This window comes from Euphorbia lathyris, chromosome 5 (genome assembly GCF_963576675.1).
Source record: "Euphorbia lathyris chromosome 5, ddEupLath1.1, whole genome shotgun sequence".
Classification (NCBI taxonomy): domain Eukaryota; kingdom Viridiplantae; phylum Streptophyta; class Magnoliopsida; order Malpighiales; family Euphorbiaceae; genus Euphorbia; species Euphorbia lathyris.
The window spans coordinates 8,560,828-8,573,572 of NC_088914.1; the positions used below are offsets into that span (position 1 = coordinate 8,560,828).

The 12,745-nt window shown below is 31.2% G+C and overlaps 1 pseudogene; it reads left to right on the top strand.

The window, feature by feature from the left end:
• The first annotated feature begins 2,064 nt into the window (after nucleotides 1-2,064).
• LOC136231741 (U4 spliceosomal RNA) lies at nucleotides 2,065-2,202 on the top strand (annotated as a pseudogene).
• Nucleotides 2,203-12,745: the final 10,543 nt, after the last annotated feature.

The window sequence follows — 12,745 nt, forward strand, 5'->3', positions numbered from 1 at the left end:
TACACCTAAAACCATCAAATTAACTCCAAACTTTTCCTATAGCACCAAATAAAAAGCATATATCTAATAATTATAATATATAGTACTATCAAGGTATAAATTCTAGAAATTTAGACCCGGAGGAAGTGAGCCCTTCAAGAATGCAAATCAACACAAGCTTCAGAACCGAAAACCTTCCAAAGCCAATCCAGTATTTCACCCGAAAGAGCACCATCCGTCAGTATCAGAAACGAAAAATCCGTTTGAGTTTGGATCCACAAAGGGAACATATAACCCAAATTACAAGCAGATATTTCCATGTAGTCAAGACTTATGTTAACAGCTAAAGACATCCTCAGAGATGACACACCAGAAGTCTTTAACTTTGTTAGCCTAAGAAAATGAATTTCAGACAGAACACCTTTCGAAAGAGATGACACACCTTTCAAGACTAAATTTGATAGCTGCCCAATGGTATCAGGAATAGTCCCATCCATTGCATTGGCAGGTAGATAAAATGACTCCAAAAATGATGGAATTGAACCTGAAATTGAGTTCTTCCCTAACCATAGGATTTTGAAATTCTTAAACCCTCCTATTAACTCTGGTATCTCTCCATTTAATTGGTTATCCCAGAAATCTAGCTCCATCAAGCTTGAATTGCTACATTCTGACAAACTTCCTAAAAACTCATCTATTCGACCACTAAGTTCGTTATAAGGCAGATCTAAAGAAACCAGGTTGCATAATTTTCCCTAGCCATCAGCAGGCCAAGACCCTATAATTTGACAACCCATGAATTGAAGTTTCACAAGGGTGCTAATATTAAACAACCATTGAGGAAATGAAGTGTTGAGGAGATTGTTCTCTAGGTTCAGGATTTCAAGATTGCTAAAATTTGATTGTGGTATATAATCAGGAAAGTTTTATAAATCGGAACGAGGCAAATGGAGTTGTTCAAGAGATGGAAGCATGTTAACGGAATGCAGCCAAGTGGTTGATGCTAAACTAAGATCCACATCTCCTAGATTTAGATACTGCAAATGAGAGAATCTAGTGATCCAATTCAAATCAGAAACCCATATCTTGTTATTTGCATTGAGATTAAGATAAAGCAAGTTTGATAAGTTTCCGAGATGAGGAGGAACTAATCCGGAAAATGATGCATTAGAGAGATCAAGATAACTCAATTCACCAAAAGAAGCAATGAATTTGGGTATTGGGGCTCCTTCGAAATTGTTTGAACTTAGACTAAGGTTGTTCAAATGCTTCAAGTCAATCAAAGAAGGATTTATCTTACCACTTAAGTTTGACAGTTGAAGCTTCACCAACCCAAGTTGAAAGCTGACCTGAAGAATCACTGAGACCCTTCTTGAAGTTAAGAAGTGATTTCCTGTCAATCTCAATGCAATCCACTTTGAGAATTTGTGGAATTGGTAGTGAATATATTAGTCAAATATAAAAGGGTTAACAAAAGCTGGAAACAGACTCTCGTATTAGCCATAGCAACTATAAATAAACCTTCATAGACAATTATCTTCAAATAGAGGGCGAGCCTTGGCGCAACGGTAAAACGTTGTTGTCGTGTGACCAGAGGTCACGGGTTCGAGTTCTCAAGGGAAAGCTTGCCCCCAATACACCCTTGTGGTGGGACATCTCCCCGGACCCTCGCTCAGCGGGGACGCGTAATGCGACCGGGCCGCCTTTTTAGACAATTATCTTCAAATGACAAATTCACCCCTGGTGAGCACGGAAAATGGAAATTGACAATGAAAACATGAACTTTTTAAGCATTTCTTGTAGTGAGAAGTCAAATGTAGAATAATTCCACAAAAATCCCTGGTTATTGAAAAACTCAGATAACTAATTTTTGGTGGTTGAGCTCAGGTGTAATAATGTAATAATTTTAGTGCCATGTATTAGAATGAGTTTGAAGCATTCATGTATTAGAATGAGTTTGAAGCATTCATGTATTAGAATGAGTTTGAAGCATTGAAGAGTGATACTTATCCCACATCGGTCACATAGAACTGAAGCAGGGACCTGTGTGACTATGAATATGGTAGCGCCACAGCGTTAAAAAACATCTTTGCGCTTGGGGCAATGACGTAGCTAATGAGGTTCTAACTGAGGCGCGTATTGCTGATTGAAAACTATTTCCAAACTCCCTCTGAGGCCTGGGCACTAGAGAATTTCTGGAAGGGCTCCCTTTGAGGTAAAGCCCTACAATATAAGTTTTGAGTTTTTTTTTTTTTTTTTTTTGTTTTTTTTAATGAAAATGTTTTATATTTTCATTAGATTAAAAATGGCACAACACTCATTTGGATTCTTACTTTAAGGTTTCAAAGTCAATTAGGATTATCAATTTATTGAGTCTTCATTCTAAACAAGAATCTTCAATTAAGTCCCCATTTTAAACAAGAATTTTCAATTGAGGCCACATTGAAAATCATTCGATTATTTAAAGTCTTTCGTAAAACCGTTTTGAACCCCTAAAACCAATTGAGGCCACATCGAAAATCATTCGGTTATTTATTACTCTTTCGTAAAACCATTTTGAACCCCTAAAACCATTTTGAACCAACACAACGAACCAACACAGCGATTATTACCGTCTATATCAAATAGTCCAAGTTTTTTATTTTAAGATATGATGAGGATTCAATTGATTATTTTTACTTAGTTCAGAGACCTAATTGATGATTTTGATAGCTTAAAGTTTTCTGATTTTAGGATATGACGAGGATTCAATTACTTATTTTTGCTTAGTTCAGAGACCTAATTGATGATTTTGATAGTTTAGAGTTTTCTGATTTTAGGATATGATGAGGATTCAATTAATTATTTTTGCTTAGTTCAGAGATCTAATTGATGATTTTGATAGTTTAGAGTTCTAATTGATTTTGAAACTTTAGTTTGGGGATCCAAATGGATGCAATGCCATTAAAAATTGAAGAAGTACAATAAGCAAATTCTAAAATATAAATCCTAAAGGCATATTTACATGCTAAGTCATACAAAATTGGGTAAATAATTGTAGTCCTGAGTTTTTACTTAATATAAGTCAATCCTTCTGTTTTTAGAAATAATTATATAGTCCTTCGGTTTTTGTGTTCATCAACTCATTAGTCCTTATGTTTGAGTCAATGGTCAAATTATACCAAATAAATTTCAAAATACCAAAATTACCCTTTACTCTATGTTTTAATAATAAAACATCTATTTTTTCTATTTTATGTTTTTTTCTCATTTTTTCCTACATAATCTCTACAGTATTGAGTAATTAATTTATTGAATTTTATATAATTATAGAATTTTAATTTAGTAGCCTAAAATTTATTAACTAAAAAATGAATGAAAAATATTTCTAAAATTATCAAAATAGGAGCAAAACTATATAAATTTTGTAAAGAATAATCTTTATTTATCTCTAATAAATTTTATAAATAAAGAAAAAATATAATTTTTTAAAAAATTATTAAATTTAATGTTAGTTTAAAAAAATTATATTAAAAAATAAAAATACATTTTTAATGATTAGTATATACAATTATATAAATTTTGGTGTATATATACTTCATCAACTTTATTAAAACTACTTGGATTAAATTTTAGCATTAAAATATAAGTTTTTTTTTATGTAAATAACTAGGGGCAATTTGGACTTTCTTCTAAAAAAACAGATGGAAGAACTAAAGAGTTGATTAAAATAAAACTTAAGGACCTTATAATAATATAATGGATCTACTAATATGTTAAGCAAAAACATAAGGACTTTATAATTATTTACCCTACAAAATTTATAAAGGCAAATGATGAAATAGATTCTAAAGTTATGAAAACAAGATACAAGATTCATATCAATATAAGATTACAAGATTCAACGATGACAACATTCTTAAGATATGAAAACGACACATATCAATATAAGATTCATAAAGATTCATAAATAAGATTCAACGATGAAAACATTCTTAAAATATGAAAACAAGATACATATCAATATAAGATTCATAAACGTATGAAAATACTATCATGGAACCAATTGAATTATGATACATTCCGTCATGTGTTTTTAATTCCAAAAATTAATGAGATTGCCAGGACGAATCCTCGACCGTTTGGTCCTAGAGGCTCTGATACCATATCAAGGAACTAATTGATCTAAAAGCTCGAAGTGATAGTTAAAGCCTAATCATAGATCTTATATTAATCTCTGACAAATACAAGTCATAAAGGCATGAAAACAAGATTCATGCCAATACAAAGATACGAAGACATGTTGAAAGCAATCGAAGATTAATAAAGGCATAAAGTGATAGCGTGAAGATCCATAAAGGCATAAGGTAATAGCGTGAAGATTCACAAAGGCATTAAAACTAGATTTATAAATATATGAAAACATGAAAACAAAATTCATAAAGACATGAAAACGACTATAAAGAGCGTGAAGTTAACATGACATAAGATATTTTTTATTTTGTTTTATTTTAAAGTTGAAGATAATATGACATAAGATATTTTTTTTATAAGGTCAAAAAATATTTTAATATTTACAGTCAGTTTTAATGTTCAAAATTTTCTAATTTTGGTAGTTAAAGGGCAATTGATAAATCGATCATGGTAACAGTCATGAATAGCATTTTATACGAAAAAGGATAAGGTTCAAATTCAATGGGAGGTCTTCCTAAAACATTAGATAAAATAAATAAAAAAGGATAAGGTTCAAATGTTCAATTTTAATAGGACAGCTTCTTTAACATGGAGAACCCCGAGAATCGGCAAGATGTCTATCTACTTGCTATGACTAAACTAAACAAACCATCAATTATCATCATGATTGATCTTCCTCGCCTGGTTCATCACTGTCGGGGCTTTATTAGTAAATTAGGACTGCTGCAAAGTTTACTAACTTCTTGAAGTAAAGGTTTAAAAGGAATCATTAGGGAACTCCTTCATGGACCACAAAAAGAGGAGGAAGATGGTAACCGCTTGTGCAAAGAGCGAGAGCCGAAAATACTATCTTTTCCAGAAAAGAAACTATAAAGACACCTTAGCTAAGAGTATTACTCAACTCCTAGGCGAGATGCACCATTTTGAGGACTTCGGTCCGAGTTACGCTAGTATATTGAATCCTCAACAAACTGTCGTGAACCGAACAGTTGAACTGTGAGCCAATGAGGAGTTCGGTCCGAGTTATACTGGTTTGTTGAATCCTCAACAAACCAGCATGAACCAGGATTGAACCGGAGGTCGGATCAGGAATCAATATAATCCCGTTTTTTGGTTATTTATTAAAAAATTTATTTAAAACCAAAGATTATACATTTAAAAATAAAATAATAATTTGATAATTCATCTAACCCGATGGTACTTCAACTACACCCCTGGAACGAAAGAGTCTTTCCCTGCTAATTGATTAAAGACTTGTAAAGGTCATTTCCGTTTAAACTAGATAAAATTCACATTGGGATGGGAAAGATTAATTTCCTTTTAATCTTTTCCAAACCATTTCAAGCGGTTCCCTTTGAGCATCAATTTCTCATTCATCATCAGGGTCAGCGCTAAAGGCTATGAGTGCGGCCGCTCAAAGTCTAGGGCCAATTTTTTTAATATATATATATATATATATAGTAATTTTTTAATTATAAATGTAGTTATAATATCGATTCAGACGTAAAAAATGACCAAATAATATGATATTTTAGGTCTTAAATGGATCCAAATTTATATTTTAAACTTTTAAGTACAATTTTTTTAATAACTGCCCTTATCTCTTATTTCACATATGGCTCATAAAATTTCATCACTTTTCTGTTTTAGTTTATAATATACTATTAAAAATATCTCATCGCATAGAATATGTTGAAGTGTTTCGAGTTATTCTAAACCAGACTTGTTCATGGGCTAAGCTGTGCCTAATTGGGTTTTACATATAATTACTTTGTCCAAGACTGGACTAGACTATAAAAAGTAGGAAAATTTACATACGCCAAATGCCCAATGTTGTAACAAACCTTGCAAAAGCTAGGTAGGGTTTCATAGGATACATCTATCTAGAATTGCTTACCCTCTATTTCAATGCCCAATTGAGGAGGGATCTCCTCAGCTAGGTCTATATCAATTAACAGTCTAGCAAAATGCCCAAGATCTCCATCTAATGTCTTTTTTATCAAAACGAATCAAACCCCCTAAACCCCAGGCAATATCTGATAAGATTTGAGGGTCCCAATACTCCCAAGACAAACTATAGAAGCGAACCCATACCTGTGCATGCGTCGATTTTTCAGCATAAGGATCAAAATCTGCTTTCCAGGGTTGCAAACGGAAGACCCCCGGCTTGAGATTGAGGACGCCCTTGCTGGTAGCTCTATCTTTAGCCTCCTTCGATTGTAGGAAGACCTAGTAGAAACCTCTGCCAATAGAGATCAGTTTCCATGATTCTGTCAATCCCCATTCATTACCCAGCTTAGTTTTGAGGTTCGCAACCTTCCAAGGGGTGTCACCCTTCGCTAAAATCAGACGACCGATGAGAGAGTTTTCACAAAGTGAAATCCGCCTATCATAAGCGGACTGTGAGATCTTAACAGAGCGAATACCACCGATATCAGAAACGATGGCTACTAACGGGGGATTTACAAGGATGTTCCTGCGCAAAACTGATGAAAAAGACGGGGTCTTAGGATTGGGGAAATCGGAGGCCGGAGTAGCAAAATGAAGATTTGGATTGAAGAGAACTCTAATTCCAACATGATCCTCAGAGAAATCCGAAGAATCCATGGTGGAGGCTAATCAGAAGAAGGAGATCGGGGTATGCTCGGAGGGTGAATCGGCGCTCATCTTTTCGTCCGATAAGAGACTCATTTTGAAAATTAGTCTTAACAGAGTAGATTTATGGTTCACAGTTCATCAAAATGGATAATGTTAAATGAAAGTCATCAATTCTAACCAGTGGCGAATACATGATTACTTGGTTTGGGAGGGGGGTATTTTACATGTGCGTCTGGGAAAAAAAAATTGCTAAATCGAACTTGATTAATTTTTTTTATATATATGCGTGTTATAATTTGAATGGTCAAGAACCAATTTTAAGTATTAATATACAATTTCTCAAAATTAAGCTAGATTTCGTTTAATAGTCCTAATAGTAAAAAAAAATTGGATTTAGGAAGGACTGAACATGTAAAAATAATTTAAAAAATTTGATTTCAGATGACCTATCAAGCCAAAACAAATTAATAATTTGGATTGAAGGAGGCCTAAGAGGCCAAAAAAATTAGAAATTTAGATTTAGAAAGACCTAACAGGCAAAAAAAAAAAATTAGAAATTTGGATTTAGACAGACCTAAAAAAATTAGAAATTTGGATTTATAGAGTACCTACCTAATAGGTCCAAAATATTGAAATTTTGAATTTTGGACAAAGTTAACACGTAATGGGATATATTTAATTTTTTTTATTAGTTCAATGCTAGTTTCTAAAAAAATTATAATATTTTTACATTTTTTTTATTTAGTTTTAAAATTTAAAATTTTAATTTAGAAATTCAGTTGTTTGAGTCTCAAAAATGAGAAATTATTTTTTTTAATGGAAAAGACATAGTAAAAATGAGTTCAAAAGTGTTATGAAAATAAATAAATAAATTAATAATGGTAACATAGTTTTATAATTATTGAAAAATAACATTTAAATAAATAAACACTTTCTAAAATAAATTGAGGTAGCGGGGAATTGAACCTAAGACATTAAAAAAAAGTAAGTATTTTTAACCATATCATCTACCTTTAAACAATAAAATATTATTAGATATAGTCTATATAAACTATTACTAATATTAAGGGGGGCTGAAACTACTCGTAACCATAGATGTTCCGGCGGCTGGATGGATCCGGGCCCTCCGGCCCCTGTATCCGCCCCTGATTCTAACAGTAGCACAAATACAAACAACGTTATCACATGGAGGAATACTTCGGGTGGGAGTATTGATTTTGTTTGCTCTCTCTTTGTTTTATGTCCATAGTTCGAAGGATTAAAAATAAACATATTTGAGTATTGTGAGAAAAATAATAAAAGTTATTATGTATTTTAATAATCTAAATTTTTTGGATCCCCATGTACTTGATTTTTTTTTTTTTTTTTGGATAAGTGAGTCACATCTCAGATTTATCAAAGTTTATAAGTTGACATGAGGACTATTCATAAATCTGTAGGTAGGAACCTCTTGACAAAATATTATAATTAGATATTAAAATACATAATGACTACTATAATTTTCCTCACATATAGTAACTCAATTTTTTATGCAAAAAATATGTTTATTTTTAGGGTAAATAATTTATTACTCTTTTAGTTTTTACCTAACGCACTGTTTAATCCTCCTATTTTAAAAAACACATTATAAGGTCCCTAGTTTTTGCTAATATTAACCTTTTGATCTTTTTATCTAGTTATTTTAGATTTATAACCGTTATATTTGAGTATAAATAGACATATATAAAATAACAGAGTAACATGGTCAACTTGTATTGTACTGTGGTTGTCCTAAAGTTAAGACATTTTCGATTAAAAATATAAAAAATATATATATATAAAAGGACCTCATGTTAATATTGATAAAAGATAAGGACCTTAAAATGTATTTTTTAAAATAGAAAAACTAAACAGTGTATTAGATAAAAACTAAATGGTCAATTATTTACCCTTATTTTTAATCAATTGAACTATGGACAGAAAACAAAGGGAGAGCAAATAAAATATGTTTATTTTTAATCCATTTCAGTGCTGACCACATTTCTGCAAAACTTATATGAAACTGATAATGTTGTCTGTATTCGTGACAAACTGTATTATTTATCTATTTGCTAAAAAAATTGTATTCCTTCAAATATCCATCACTACAATCATTATTTATAAAATTTTAAAAACATTTTTGAAAATACACTAACAATAAAAATTTATTTATGTACCTACAAGAAAACCCAAAATTAATAAACAAATCAATAAGAAAACTTTCCAGTTCTAAGCATATGACAGAACCTAATTGCTTCAGTATCCCATAAGGAACCATCACATGACATAAGGAACCATCACATGACACTCCATCGTCAAATTCTTTCTCATCTTTCCATCCCATAGATTTCTTCTTTATCTCCACACAAGATAATCTTTAGTTGCAACCACAATTTCTTCTTCCCAATCTTAACTCTTCTTCTCATTCTCTGACTATAAATTTAAGCACCCATATTGATTTCATAACTTTATTCACCTTCTCTCTACATAACTTAGCAGTGGATTCCGATTTCAAATCAAAAAACTTCAAACTTTGAATCATATATTCGCACCCACTAGGGGTGTCCAAACTTGGGTTGGATGGGTTATAGTATAATTTTAACTCAATCCATGTAAGGAACTTTTTTTTTAAATGGGTTGGATTATACTGGGTTGTATGAATTTTTTAAGTGGGTTAGATGGTTGGGTAATAGTAGGTTTGATGGGTTATTGTATATTTATCATGAATCGTACATAACAATTCAACTCCTTTTTTTTATTGTGCTGATTATTTTTTTTAAGTTGTTGATTTTTTTTATAATAATAATAATAATAAATAAACCTCAAAATCATAGTTAAAGGTAGGGGTGTTCAACGGTCGGTTCTGTCTGAAAACTGAACCGAACCAAAGTAACCGAATACTACCTAAAATGAAACCGAACCTAACTGAATAATATTAACAAACCGAACCAAACCGAGTATGAATAGTCTTTTATTAATTCGAAAATTGCAAATTGTTAAATCTGATAATTAATAATAATAAATTGTTAATTCATCTTTATTTCGGTTGGTTCGGTTAATTCGGTTATTTTAACATAAAAAATGAATCGATCGATATTACAAATATATTTCAATATTGGAAACCAAAATCGAATCTAATAGACCGAAAATCAAACCGAACAACCGAAATATATCGGGTTGGTCGGTTATTTCGGTTCAATTCGGTTTAACACCCCTAGTTAAAGGGTAATAAATCAATATTTTAATATCAAAATACAGACCGATGAAAAATATAAAAAAAATTAAAAGCCAAATCAATCAACCATTGGCGAATCTTGTTCCACGACCATGGGTGATCTTGCCTTTTCGAACTCCGAAAAGCAATTAAAATCAAAATTAATTAATAACAAATAAAAACAATGATGAAAAATAAAAATAAAAAATATGGGATAAATTATTACCTATCTCGAGGCTTAAATTAATTAATAACTCTGAAGACGGTGTCAATGGAGGTGTCAATTCCGACGGTGGCGTTCGACGAGCGAAGACGGTGGTCCGACCAGGAGGGTTTAAGGCGGTGGAGGAATTTGAATAGAAGAGGTTGGACGGGTAGGGTTTACGTAATGAAAAAAGAAGTTAATTGAATGGGTATTCGGTTTTTCATAAATGAATGCTATCTTTTTTTTTTAAGTTGGGTTTGTGGGTTAATTGGGTGGGTTATTATAACCCAGTCCATGTAAATCAAATAATTTTTTTTTGTAATATGTTACATGGGTTGGATGGGTGGAGAATGGATGGGTTATAATAACCCATCCATATTTGAACACCCCTAGTGTTTTATCAAGTCATTGGAATATTTGTATACCTAATCACTAAAATCTTCTAACATTAAGAACCAGAGTAATTTTACCACTAACATTTAAAATGATGTAATTTTATCCTAATTTTAGCAGCGAAAAACTATTTTACTCCTAATAATGACAAGAGGTGGAATTTATTTTGAAAAAAATATAATGTATTTTGTAAGAGTGCAACAAAAAGAAAATCCAAATACATATCTTGGATTTAAAAGTTGATCTGAGGAGCTGGATATAAAATTAATTAGATTATTAAAATGACTAATTTAGTTTTAATACTTTAATACTTTCTCTTATGGATTTTTACTTTCTTAAATATTACAACTTGATTAGAATTGTTGTTGGTATTAATGTTATATCTTTCTCCTATCATAAATATTGCAAATTTAATTTTCTTTTCATTTATCAAAGGTGTGTTGAGGTTGAAGCTCTATATATTGATATAATATCAAATAAACATAAACAAATGATAAAATATGAGTTATGTTTGAATATATTGGAAGTTGAAGCTATATATTGATATGCATATGAATATATATATATATATATATATATATATATATATATATATATATATATATATATATATTACACCTTTGGACTCATGCAAATTGACACTTTCCACATTACCTGTTAAATTATCATTTCTATACTTGACACGATTAATCATGCCAAACTATTTTATGATTATTATTTTTTTATATATTAATAAATTGATTCTTTTTATTAGAATAAAAATCTTCACAAAACTTTTTTTTTATAGAAATTGGGACAAGACAGAACTTGAGCGGAGAGAGCATCCATGGTCCAAGAATCGTCAAACCCGTCATATATTAATAAAAGAAAAGATGAGTGTTTGAACAAGAGAAGAGAAAGGAGAACAAATAAGAAGAAGGGAGAAGGAGAAAAGTTTAGGAAATATCAAGAAAAACGCAAATGAAAAATATTACAGATGTCATCATTGATAAACCTGTGACAAAAAGCAGGAGCTGAAGGCCACCAATTGATCATAGAGGAAGAGACTCCAAATTTTGCCAAAGCATCAGCAACGCGATTCCCTTCCCTAAAGATGTGTGTAAAAATAATGTTCATCCTAGAGCAAATGTTGAGACAGTGCAACCACTCTTGTCGAATACTCCGAGGAACATCCATGGAACGAAGTCGAAGCAAATTAACTACGTACATAGAATCTGACTCAACCCAAAGATGATGCCAATTTTTTTTCCCAATCAAGTTCAATTGCGAAAATAGTGGCTCTCTTCAGCCATATAAACAAAAGAAGGAGGGGTAGAAAAATCAAAACAACCTTTGAGAAAGCCGCGATAGTTACGAAAGATACCTCCCGCTCCCGCCTCGCAAGGAGTACCAAAAGCAGAGCCGTCCATATTGACTTTAACCCAACCCAGAGGAAGTTTATTCCGGTCCACAAAACTTAAACAAATAATGGCATGAACTTTAACATGTACATGTGTTCCAACTTAGACAAATAAATGGACATGTGTTCAATATAATGCAATGCTAAAGCTCTTCATCGATTAAAAATGAAGTTATTACTTGCTCAACTATAAAACTTATCTTTTCTAATATTAGAGTCGTATATTTCGATCTTGGTCATTTTATTTTTTTAAGACACGTGCAATACATCTTCTGCATTTAACTTGTTTTTTTACAAAGTGATCATTATATTTTGTGCAAGTTTAGAGAGCTAACTGAATATTTTACGCAAGTTGAAGGAGCTATTGAGAAACTTTGAATGTTCAGAGAGCCAATCAAGTTTGTTGAATAAATTCGGAGGAAAAATGATGTATTAAGCCTTAATTATACTATTTCTATCTTCTTTTTATTATAATAATAATAGTTATTATTTATTCTTTTTAATTGCAAATTCGTATATGTGTATATAATTTGGTACTTGAAATAAATTGATTTTAGTCCTTAAATTTATAACTTTATTATAAAATATACCCAAAACGTTTAATTTACACCTAAAAAATATTAAATTAAACCCAATAATGTACTTAAATTTTCATAATTACTTAACATTGTATATTATAATCTATTTCGTCAAATAAAGATTTAAAAAGTTAAACACGAACGTGACAATTAGTTCTTCGGTCTCTCCTGACTTTGTCTCTAGAAGG